The following is a 13,100-nucleotide window of genomic DNA, read 5'->3' as shown; positions in this document are numbered from 1 at the left end:
TAAATAGTTATTGTTTCTTCATTATTAGGTGGACTGTACCAGTTATATGTTAGCAAATTGAATTAGGATTGGATAGTAATGAAGTTTGATAGTAAAATATTGAGTTCCTTAACCCTTTCAATGCTTTAAGTAATGGGCTTGTCCTTTCAATTTTAGCAAGTACACATGTATGTATGAAGACTCCAGTTGGTATTGCTTTTGGACCCCCTGGGGTCAAGGTCACCATTGCTTAATATAGAAAAATGGTTTCTGGACAATAACAAGAGTTGGGAATGAGATATTGTAATCAAACTTTTTATATAGCAAGCTTATACGAAGACCCTGGTTGGTATTGCTTTTGGACCCCTGGGATTAAGGTCAAGGTCACCATAACTAAAAATAGAAAAATGGTTTCCAGACAATAACTAGAGTTAGGAATGAGTTATTGTAATCAAACTTGTAAGTGATGAAATTGTCGTTTTAATTTTTAAACAGTCCATTGGCAGTTTTAGAGTTTTCAATATTACTATGATAATATTAAAGGTCCTGATTAAACTGCAAGGATATTCAGGCTACCCTAACTGTTATACAGTTAGCATACGTCTGATACTTTGCTGATAAAGGAGATAGTTATGCTGAGCTAACAGGGTGATACAATGAATGAGAATAGTGCTTGTGTCAAAATGAAATTCTGTTATGTGATCATTTTGAAATTTGTTGTTGTTGTTGTTATAGCATTGGAATATCTGTCTCATGATTCCACTAGATGCAGGGGTGCTTATTTATAAAACATACATGTACATTAATAATATGCATATACTTGTACTTATTTTAATCATATATTTGTATTGTAATTTATACATTTTTTGTTGGCTAACCTATTCTAGGCTTATTTTCCATTTTCTTTACTTACACTTTTTCAATTCTGCTGACGTAAGCTGTATCTTTTTTGCTGATGTAAACCATATCACATGTTGTGATGTAAGCAGTACCATTAGTGCTTTTGTATTCAGTATCAATTATGCTAAAGTAAGCTGAATTCATCCTGTTATTGTAAACTGTAATGTGGGTGTGCTTATGTAAGCGGTATCAATCATGTCAGTGTGATGTAACTTGTATCAATCATATAAATGTGATGTAAGCTGTATCATTTATGTCAATATGATGTAAGCTGTATCATTCATGTTAATATGATGTAAGCTGTATCATTTATGTCAATATGATGTAAGCTGTATCATTATGTCAATATGATGTAAACTGTATCATTCATGTCAATATGATGTAAGCTGTATCATTTATGTCAATGTGATGTAAGCTGTATCAATCATGTCAGTGTGATGTAAGCTGTATCATTCATGTCAATATGATGTAAGCTGTATCATTTATGTCAATGTGATGTAAGCTGTATCAATCATGTCAGTGTGATGTAAGCTGTATCATTCATGTCAATATGATGTAAGCTGTATCATTCATGTCAATGTGATGTAAGCTGTTTCATTAATGTCAATGGGATGTAAGCTGTATCAGACATGCTTTACTTTAACATTTATGCTAATGTAAGCTGTATCACAATATTTTATTGTAAGTAGACCATATCAAGCATGCTTATTTATCCAATCTCCTCACACCGGTCATGTCATGCTTTGCTACTTAAACTACTGCCAACACTATAACACATGTGATGATAGGTATAACATGTGACAAGACCATGTGACCACTTGAATATGCCTGTTATCTTAACAAACATTCTTTTTTTACATATTTTAAATAACTCTTTTTTTACATTAAACATTATAATAAAATTTAAGACAGTTGGCATGATAGAAAACATTAAATTGAAAATAAAAGTGAAAAAATATTTTCAATTCTGTGACAGTCGAAATTTAACTCGTGCTGAGCCTGGCAGTGGTGTCTGTAAGAACAGGGGAAGTAACTGCTGCAAGGAGTTTGTTATTTTTACCAGGACCATGACATTTGATGTATCCTTTTGCCATATAAAGTCTTGAAAATCTTGCCGTCCTTTTTAAAGATATTATATATTTATTTATATACTGCTCGCTGTAGATTTCTTCCTTTTATTATGCAAACTTTATTTAACATGCTGTCTTATTCCCTGGGCACGTTGAGGTGCATAAGCTGTATTTATTTATCTATTTTTTACATCAAATAGAAATTCTTGCTTTTTTTTCAGTCTATGTTTTGCCCTATGCAAAGAATGATACTGAAGTGTTACCAAGGAATAAATTTTTTCTGTTTAACATAAGTTCATAGCTTATTTAAAAAAAAATATAAGTACTTCACTTGATTGCTCCAAAAACTAGATTACTTTGTGCTATTTTTGCATGCAAAGTGTTACCTAGGTATACATTTTCTGTTTAACATGAATTAATTGCTTATTTTTAAAAAAATTGTACTTCACTTAATTGCTCCAAAACTATTTCTTTACTGCAACATTATTCTGTGCTGTTCTTACATAAAACAGCTCATAATTATATGTATGTTTTTGAGGTCATAGTTTTTAAGATTTTCTTGTCTAATGCCCTGCCAGTCATAGTTTAACATGTCAGGTGTGTTTATAGTCTCTCTTTGGCATTACATGTACTATTCTATGCTGTAATAAACCTTCCTCAAGCCCTTTCGTTACCTGTTATATACAATCAGGTTGTAGGCAGGTGATTCATTGCTAAGAAAAGGTGAAATGTACCTTGTTTTAGGTTGTCAATTATTTTGCTTCATATTACACCTTTGTAAAAATTGTTTAGCAATGCCTACATCAGTTTAACAAGGGTAACCACAATTCCTTGAATTGTATGTTTCTTTCATTAGTGGTTTAATTCTAATAGGTTGTAGGCAGTATCTTCATTACTTACGTAAGCCTGTTACGGCTACAATTTATTAAATCATGCACTTCTTTCATTAGTGATTCAATACATTAAATGTTGTAGGCAGTATCTTCATTACTTACGTTAGCCGTAACAAGTCCTACTACATTTGTTGAATCAAACATTTTAGTCATTAGCTGTTTCATGCCATCTTTTCATTTGGTGTTTTATCCTTGCCAATAGTGGACATTATCCAACATTTCTAACTAACATATGCTGTTATATATCTTGTTTCAGTCCCCTGACTCATACATTCCATTTGTTAACCTTGTTTATGCACATTATAGACAATAGGTATATAACTGCTTCCGTAAGCTGTAACAAACCATTGTTCATTTACTTATATCATACATTCCTTTTAATAAACTCTTTCATACATGTCGTGTTGTTAACATTATCTCACATTTCTTACGTAAACTGTAACATGCCTGGCTTTAAGTCTTTTGACCATATTTTCATATATTAACTGTTGCTTATATCGATGTAGACTTTATTTTACATCTCTTCTGTACACTGTTCCACATTTTGCTACCTTGAATCATGCATTCCCTTTATTTTCATTTCCTACATTCCTCCTGTAAACTGTATCAAACATTGTTGATGTAAGCCGTATCAAACATTGTTGACTTAAGCCGTATCAAACTGTTAATCACCAGTATTATCACATGATACCATTTACATGTATAGTTTTTTTTTCCTACTTTATAATATGTTAAAGAACTAACATTGATATTGTGTGGCAAAATGAAAGTAGAAGTAGCCTTTATATTTTGATTTTATTGGTCAGTCAGTATGTGTGATATAACGAGTAATAGCAACAAAATATAGACATCATTTCATCTTTAAATGAATGAACATTTGAAATTGAAAAAAAAATGTGAAAATTTATCTTTTTAGTTTACGATAGTTCAGATTGCCATTGTTGTTGTTGTTATACCTAGTTTATATCAAGCACATATCACTAAATGTTGTGTAAGTTTTTACTAGTCTTTTCCATGTAGATCATGTGATTTATATACATGTATATTTCATTTTTTCATGCATCTTCCAGGCTTAATTGTTACTTTTATACTTGTTTAAACTGGTAATATTTACAAAAGGTATGATTTTTCTTCTTCTTTTTGTTTTTTTGTTGATGAAATTAGAATCCATTGCTTTAGTAATTATAATCAAACCAATCCTTTTCCATTACCAAGCTAAATATCTTAAATGGACTTGTCCATCTTCAAAACAGGACAAAACCATTCATCATTTTTAGGGGGAAACTTAAAAATAAGTACTGACCCAATAGCAAACAGTGCAGACCATGATTAGTTTGCACCAATGTTCCGGCTGATCTTGGTCAGCACTGGTCATGTGGTTTGAAGTTCAATTTTAATACTTTGAAATGTTTAATAACTATATAATTGTTAATGTGTTCATTTATTAGCCTTAATGCCCATCTATAGGCTAACATATTTTTGAAAAATACTTTCAACCATAAGTCTTCTTGTTTAACTTTAACTGTTTCATCTGAATTGTATTGAACTGTCATTTTTAGATTTACATTTTTTGGTTATTAGGGTTATGTATGCATGGACCTCTTGCTTTCATAATATTTTTTATAGCCCTTATGTATAATTTAGATTTAGTTGATGATTATGTTTAATCATAAATGTGCAATAGATATTTTTTGTCATTCTACCTCTGGAAAACCAAATTTACAGAATGTCAATTTTGTTTGGCTTTAATTTAATCGAATTTGTTTAAAAGTGTTTTATTTGGCTTTAATCCAAACTCTAGATGCTGATTATACTTAGAAATTTAAAGTGTTTTCACCTCAACATTTTTTTAATTGATTTAAATTACTTTTTTGTAACCCTAAAAGTCTTCCTTGATATTTTTTTTATCATGTCAACTTAATTCCTTAAATTATAAGTCAAATGTATTTTTTAACCAGGTTTTCAATTTTGAAAATCCTGGTTATTAGATTGGGGTATGGCGGGCGGATGGGCGGATGGGCAGATGGGCGGATGGGCGGATGGGCGTCAAACGAAATTGTGTCCGCTCTGTAACTCTTCAACCCTTTGAAGAATTTTGATGAAACTTCAGACAAATGTTTACCACATCAAGATGACGTGCAGAACGCATGTTCCGCATGGCTGGCTCCAAGGTCAAGGTCACAGTGACATTAACATTGAAAATCCTGTCCGCTCTGTAACTCTTCAACCCTTTGAAGAATTTTGATGAAACTTCAGACAAATGTTTACCACATCAAGATGACGTGCAGAACGCATGTTCCGCATGGCTGGCTCCAAGGTCAAGGTCACAGTGACATTAACATTGAAAATCCTGTCCGCTCTGTAACTCTTCAACCCTTTGAAGAATTTTGATGAAACTTCAGACAAATGTTTACCACATCAAGATGACGTGCAGAACGCATGTTCCGCATGGCTGGCTCCAAGGTCAAGGTCACAGTGACATTAACATTGAAAATCCTGTTTACATGATTTTAACTTCGGGCGTCAAACGAAATTGTGTCCGCTCTGTAACTCTTCAACCCTTTGAAGAATTTTGATGAAACTTCAGACAAATGTTTACCACATCAAGATGACGTGCAGAACGCATGTTCCGCATGGCTGGCTCCAAGGTCAAGGTCACAGTGACATTAACATTGAAAATCCTGTCCGCTCTGTAACTCTTCAACCCTTTGAAGAATTTTGATGAAACTTCAGACAAATGTTTACCACATCAAGATGACGTGCAGAACGCATGTTCCGCATGGCTGGCTCCAAGGTCAAGGTCAGAGTGACATTAACATTGAAAATCCTGTTTACATGATTTTAACTTGATTTGGCAGTCAAAGGTCATATCATCTTTGGAGGTAATTTAAAAAAGATATGATATATTATTTCATGTCTACTTTGTAACTTGTTTTTCATTATACAGAATTATCAATATAATTATAGTGAACAAATTCTTCTGTGCTGAACTCGTCCTACATTTCTCAACGGATTTTGTTCAAACTTTCACAGAAGCTTTGTCATCAAGCACCCTGGCACTTATTGTCGGGGTTTTGTGATTGGATAGTTTTTGACCTAATTATGGCCCTTTGTTTTTTTCCTTATACATAATATTATAGTGAACACTTCTTCAGTGGCAATTCCTCCTACATTATTCATGTTTTACATTGCACATAGTTACATTGTTTGTTGCTTGTATTTGTATTTCAAATACAACATATTTATCTACAATGGTGATAATTGAAAACCTGGTTTCATGGCATTGCCATGTTTCTTGTTCTTATTATGTTTTAGAGTGTTACATAGTCTCAGAATTTACTGATAGTTCTTGGGTTTGATTATGTTTTGTAACTTCTTAAATAACCTTAGAGCTATAACATGAAGGCAGTTTAGCAATATTAATAAATATATCCTTTTTATTTGCACCATTGTGAATGATCCACAGAAAATGTAGTGGCATTGGTTTATACAGCTACAGTCCTAGTCAAAATTTTGGATTAATCAAAAACTGTCACTAAAAGATATATTGATAAAGTATTTTCTTGAAACTAATGAGGAACATATGTGGTATTTTAGTCATAACATATCTATCAAGTATATGTTTCAGTGAAATAGAACTGTATTAAAAAAGAAAATATTACAAAATTGGTATCTTACACTAGTCAAAATTTTGGATAAAATAAAAAATCCTATCACCAAAATGATAAAGTATTTTCTTGGAAATAATGGGGAACTAAGGTGGTATTTTAGTCATAAAGATCTACAAAATACATGTTATAGTGGAGAGTAACATACATAAAATTTATCTCCATTTAAAAAGGTATCCTATCCTAGTCAAAATTTTGAATTAATCAAAAAACTATCACCAATAGATATAATGAGCTACAGACAAATTATTTATTCACAGATATCTACCAAATGCATATTTATAAAAAAAGACTATATTTAAAGTAAGACATTTAAAAATATTTTAGTCAAATCTTGTTCATATTCAGGACTAAATACTAATTGGTACTGAATTAATGTTATTAAAAAATCTTTTTCATACAACCATATTCTTATTTGGTCCTTTATAAGCCATTCTCCACATCAAAATTATTATCATCATTTTGTTTTTCAAAACCAAATGTATAAACCTTTCATTTATTTACTGTAGCCTTTTAATTAACACTTTTACATCTATAATTATGTATTAATATCCCCCGCCGAAAAATTTCGGCGGAGGATATAGAAATAGTCTCCGTCCGTCCGACCGTCCGTCCTTCCGTCCGTATGTCCTTCCGTCCGACATTTTTGTCCGGAGCATATCTCTAAAAGTATTTGAGTTATCAACTTGAAACTTCATAGGTGGATAGACCTCATTGAGGAGGAGTGCAGTGCACAAGAATGATAACTCTACCTTGCATGATTTTTGAGTTATTGCCCTTTGTTATTTTTCAAAATTGATTTTTGTCCAGAGCATAACTCCAAAAGCTTATGAGATATTAACATGAAACTTCATAGGTGCATAGATCTCACTCAGGAGGTGTGCAGTGCACAAGAATGATAACTCTACCTTTCATATTTTTTGAGTTATTGCCCTTTGTTATTTTTCATACCTAATTTTTCACCTGAGTGGAGCATAACGCAAAAAGTGTTTGAGATATCAACATGAAATGTCATAGGTGGATAGATCTTATTGAGGAGGAATGTTGTTGCGCAAGAATGATAACTCTTCCCTATACAATTTTTGAGTTATTGCCCTTTTTTTTCCCATGCTATTTTGTCCAGAGCTTATCTCAAAAAGTATTTGAGGTATCAACTTTAAACTTCAAAGGTGGATGGATCTCATTGAGGAGAAGTGCAGTGCTTAAGAATGATAACTCTACCCTGCATTATCTTTGAGTTATTGCCCTTTGTTATTTTTCAAAATTAATTTTTGTCCAGAGCATAACTCAAAAAGCCTTTGAGATATCAAAATGAAACTTCATAGGTGCATAGATCTCTGACTCAGGAGGTGTGCACTGCACAAGAATGATAACTCTACCTTTTATAATTTTTGAGTTATTGCCCTTTGTTCTTTTTCATACTTTAATTTTTTCTCAAAAAGTATTTGAGGTATTTACTTGAAACTTCATAGGTGGATAGATTTTACTGAGGAGGGATGCAGCACACAATAATGATAACCTACCCTGCATTATTTTTCAGTAATTGCCCTTTGTTATTTTCAGCCATCAGTATTCACATAGGTTTCAAATCTGTAATCACTATAGCCATCAGTTTTCATTACCAAAAGACCTCTTAAATTAGAATTATTCCGCTCTACTACATATACATTCTTCCAATGAGCAAACACATTCGGCGGGGGATGGCCATGTTGACATGGCTCTTGTTATGTTACTAAAGAAAGCCATATTTTGTTTTTTATATTGATATACATTTAGTTGTCTATTTAATTAATAGTATTAAATTTATGTTATTTTCAGTTAACATGCTTATATATACAAAACTTGTATCCATTTTAAATTTTTGGCAAACATTATAATGCTGTTGTTTAATTTTCTATATGGTTCAAAGGGGTATTTTTTTGTGATTTGTCTTTTGCTAATGAACCAGAGTGATTTGATATCTTTATCATTTTTACAAAAACTATTAAAATCATTGATTGAGCTGTTCAATAAAATGTGTGAACCCTAGATCTATGAGAATTATCCACAGGCACTTGGGGTTATGTGCGTGGCTCCCCTTCTTGATCCGCACTTGTATACACAATGTCTATTTTTATCTTGCAAATATTTTTGCATATTATTACGACTTGGTCATGAAACTTGTTTTCAGCTATTTTGACAACGTTTAAAAAACTCCCTGAAATATCATAATTCAGAAAATTGAAGCGTTGGTAAAAAATTGACTTTTTTAAAACGTTATGAAATTCTATTCAAACTTGTTCACGTGTAAGACAAGTCACTGTCTCATACTAATATAAGCAAAATTTTAAAACTAATTCTTGTAATAAAGTTTAACATTCAGGGGCGGAGAAGGGAGGGGTCTAAACTTCAAGTGTCTGTGATTTTAACTTCCTTACAAAATGCTTAATCACTATAACTTTCCTTTTGCCAAAATGCAAAAGAAGTAAAAGATGGTTATGCTATTGTGCCCAATTAGTATTTGTTTGAAACCTGTAACAAGGCACTAAAAATAAAAGTTGCTTAAAAATAAGAATTATAGCATTTTTGACTCAATAGATCTTTCAACTTGAATTCTGTTAAGAATGCAATAGTTTTTGGTAATTAATCCATAAACCATGAAAAAACGTCATATTGTTTTGAGTACAATGTATTTAACTATAACTTGGAACGGCCCATTATTTAGTGTCAGCATCAAAATGACAAAACTGCATTACAAACAGAGATGATTTTATTATGAACTTCTGGCATAGATGATCAATTATTGCTGATAGATAGCTAGGTAAAAATTTATTTTTGAAGTTTAAAGACTGTACACAAACCCAGTATGTCAAAAAAGGATAAACAGGTTCTAGAGAAAATTAGAGAAATTATTGTCACAATGCTTAGAGACAGGCGCTCTATGTTTTTTGTGTTGTTTTTTTTTACTTTCTAGAGAATTTCTTTTTTTATGTTTTTGTTTGCTTTGGTATTGGATATATGACTGTTTATGCTTCTTTGAAATAAAAATGAAAATTTATACTAGAGTTATGTTTGTTTGATATGCTATCTATCCCCTTGTTATCCATATAACCATATTTATGCAATACTGAGTTCCTTACTAAGATTGTACTAATGACTTATTAAAATATTAAGCAGCTGTAAATAGTAAAATTGAACAAAAGTACATGTTGTAGTGGCATATTGGCTGTATATAGATTGCCTAGACTTGTAGGTAAGTCTTTTCTGCTTCTGTTGTCAAAAGCTAATATACAGCATTATACTGCTAAAGATATTTCATGTAATCAAATGCTATTTTCAATAGTTAAAAAATATGGAAACAAAGTGATCCCTCGGAACCATTAATCACAACAAAATTACATGAAAATTGCAGACTCGGTTTGATTGAGTCTGTTCATGAGGGATAATGGATAAGTGCAACATCCCTCACACCCTTTATCACCGGCTCCAACGGTACTCAATTCAACTGTGTAGTGGACCTCTACCAAAATTTTTCAAATTATAGACCTGGGGTAAAAATTGGCCTTGGACCGGGGGTCATTGATTATTATTATGTACATATAGTAAAAACTTTATAAAAATCTTCTCCCCTGAAAATGCAAGGCCCATCACTTAGATATTTTGTGTGTAGCATCATCTAATGAAACTCGAAAATTGTTGAGGTAAAAATTGGCCTTGCCCCAGGAGGTCACTGATTTTCATTATGTACATATAGTAAAAACTTAAAACATCATTGACAGAGCAAGGCCTAGACCTTAGATATTTTGTGTGTAGTATCATCTAATCAAACTAAAAAAAATTAGCCATGGGGTAAAAAATGGCCTTGCCCAAGGGTGTCTTTGATTTTCCTTATATGTTAACAGTAAAAACTTAAAATTAATCATCTCTGAATTGACAAAGGCTAGAGGTTGGATATTTTGCATGAAACATTTGAAGTGGACCTTAATAAGATTGTTCAAATTATAGTCCTGGTGTCAAAATTGGCCCCGCCCCGGTGGTCATTGATTTTCATTATGTTCATGTAGTAAAAACTTAAAAACTCTTTAATTCTGAAGATATAAGGCTTAGAGCTTTTGATATTTGGTACATGATATCATCTATATGTTTTCTTCTTACAAAGTTTGCCTCTGGTGACAAAATTGACCCAAACCAAGGGGGGGGGGATAGGTGTCCAAATATGGATAAACACTTTACGGACTACTGTTTCAGTCCAAATATCCTGGAAATTGGTCAGGTCACCCGGGTCAAAATCTAGTTCACAAAGACCAAAAATGGAAAACATTTTGTTATCAATCTAGAGGTTACATTTTTAGCCCAAATATCCTGGAAATTGGTCAAAAAGGTTGTTTGTATAATTTTTAGTTCAGAATATGGGTCATATCAGGTCCAAAAAGGTCACGGCACATAAAAAGGCATATATGGCAAACCGTATTAACATTTACACTATTTCAGGTGCAGATTTAAATGTTATGATATCAGTGTAAGTTTATGGCATTATCAGTCTTTCATTCATTGCTAAAAATATCAATTTCAGAGCTTTAATAATTAGGTGAGCGATATAAGGGCCATCACGGCTCTCTTGTTTTACAAAAAAAGGTCTGAAGCATTGGTCTTAATCCGGATGACATGTCCTATTCGCAGGTTCGTCTATTATTTCTCTGTAACTATGCTGTCGTTTCACTTTTTCTTCCCATGAGAAGGAAGAACTATGTTTGATGAGACTGACTAAGTCGTGACGATATTAAACTTCTAGAAGTCCAAAGTATTCAGAATGTATCTACACCATCTTGATATTGGGAAGATAAACGTTGAGGAAAACTAGTAGCAGACGACAGAAAACAGTGCATTTGTGATGATTGAACTTTGAAGTTACAAAATGGTAAAATATATTATGTCTCATCTCATATTATCATATTATGCCTTAATGTATCTCAACTATGATATAAATGTCATTCTTGCTTGTTTTTATTATTTTTTTCGTTTTCTAAAAAAACGTAGTACTTCCCCTTCCAATATGCTTAATTGCATCATAAAAGCATCGTATGATCTATTGAGTATTTCTACAATTAATAGAGCGTTAGTGAGCGACAATGGGTTCTTCGTTTTTAGAGTTTTGAATGCACCATTCATTTAACGTTTACGTATGGTGGCACAGAGGTGACATTGTTGTTTTTATTTCTCTTGTGCGGACGAGTTATTAAGTCGTGCGCAAGAGATAACTAAGTGGTGCGCACGAGTTACTTAGTCGTACACACGAGTTGTCAGCTCCATCATCCCCTAACAAAGGTAAACAAAATTTATTTGCATGAAACAGTGGAATTTTTGAAACCAATTTCAGGTTCCACATTTGATCAACAAATAGCTGTCGATCTGCCGTAAAGTCCATAACAAACCTTTCCCCAAATATGTACTTCTGTTTATTTCTGCTATGCACTAGATCTTATCAGAAATTACCAGATCAGAACAATACAACTATGATCATTCAATAGAAATAGTAATAGTTATGCTTCAACGCCATTACTACATACTTAACTTCGTACTTAACTTCGGATAGAAATTGTTCGTAACCTACTTTTTATTACCAATACAATTAACGTATCTTGTTCTCATGATTAAAAACATACGTGTGTCTGATTTTATAGAACTAAAACATTGTTGTTCTTAAAAAGGTTTCTATTATAATTCCTCTTTTTTAAGTGATAAAAAATTTATCTGATTTAAAATAATGCTCTGATATAAGTCTACAAAAATCAAATTACCCCTGATGAGGGGCAATTTTAAACCATGGTGCATGATTCATATCAGTTATAAGGGTCATTAAGGCAATGCTTCATGCTAAATATCTAAGCTGTAAATATTGTAGTTTCACACAATGAAATCCCCGAGGTGGGCCAATTTTGATCTCAAGAAGACATAACATGCTTTAATTTAAACACAAAATTTTGAAATTTATACAAAATGTTGACCTTGACCTGAGAAAAATAAAACCTATGCTCTCTGCGCATCGTCTCATGATGGATATCATTTTTAACAAGTAGTTTCAATTTCCTTCCCCTAGTTCAAAGGATAGAGACCAAACATAAAACTGCTAACAAGCGGGCGGGCGGACGACGTGCAGGTCCATGTTAATTATACGCAGGTTTTATAACCTTTTAAAGCGACACTATTAAAGGTTAGATAAGATTACCGACGCGTTAACATATCGCCCTATGGTTCATAATTCTGATTTAAAACAATTACAGGTAAAGGTAGAGTTTTGACTTCCCACGTGCAATGGAACGTACGCGGAAGATTCGTATAATCACTGACATCAATGAACCGGCTTAACTATATAGCTAAATCGAAACAGCAGGATGCTTACTATGGGCGTCCATTAAGGTTTCCATTTAATCTGTCTTACACCAACCCACGTGCTGTTATAACCATCATGCATTACTGTCTTACTCCTTCTGAATGTTGAAATTACCATCATAACTCATCGTCTAACTCCATCATGTTAGATGCCTTAAAGTAGCTATGATAGAACACTGTCATACAATACTCTTCATGCTGCTTTAACCATCATACAAGAA

This window comes from Ruditapes philippinarum, unplaced genomic scaffold (genome assembly GCF_026571515.1).
Source record: "Ruditapes philippinarum isolate M1 unplaced genomic scaffold, ASM2657151v2 ctg8559_1_1_1_1, whole genome shotgun sequence".
Taxonomy (NCBI): Eukaryota; Metazoa; Mollusca; class Bivalvia; order Venerida; family Veneridae; genus Ruditapes; species Ruditapes philippinarum.
Note: the sequence above shows the minus strand (reverse complement) of the source record.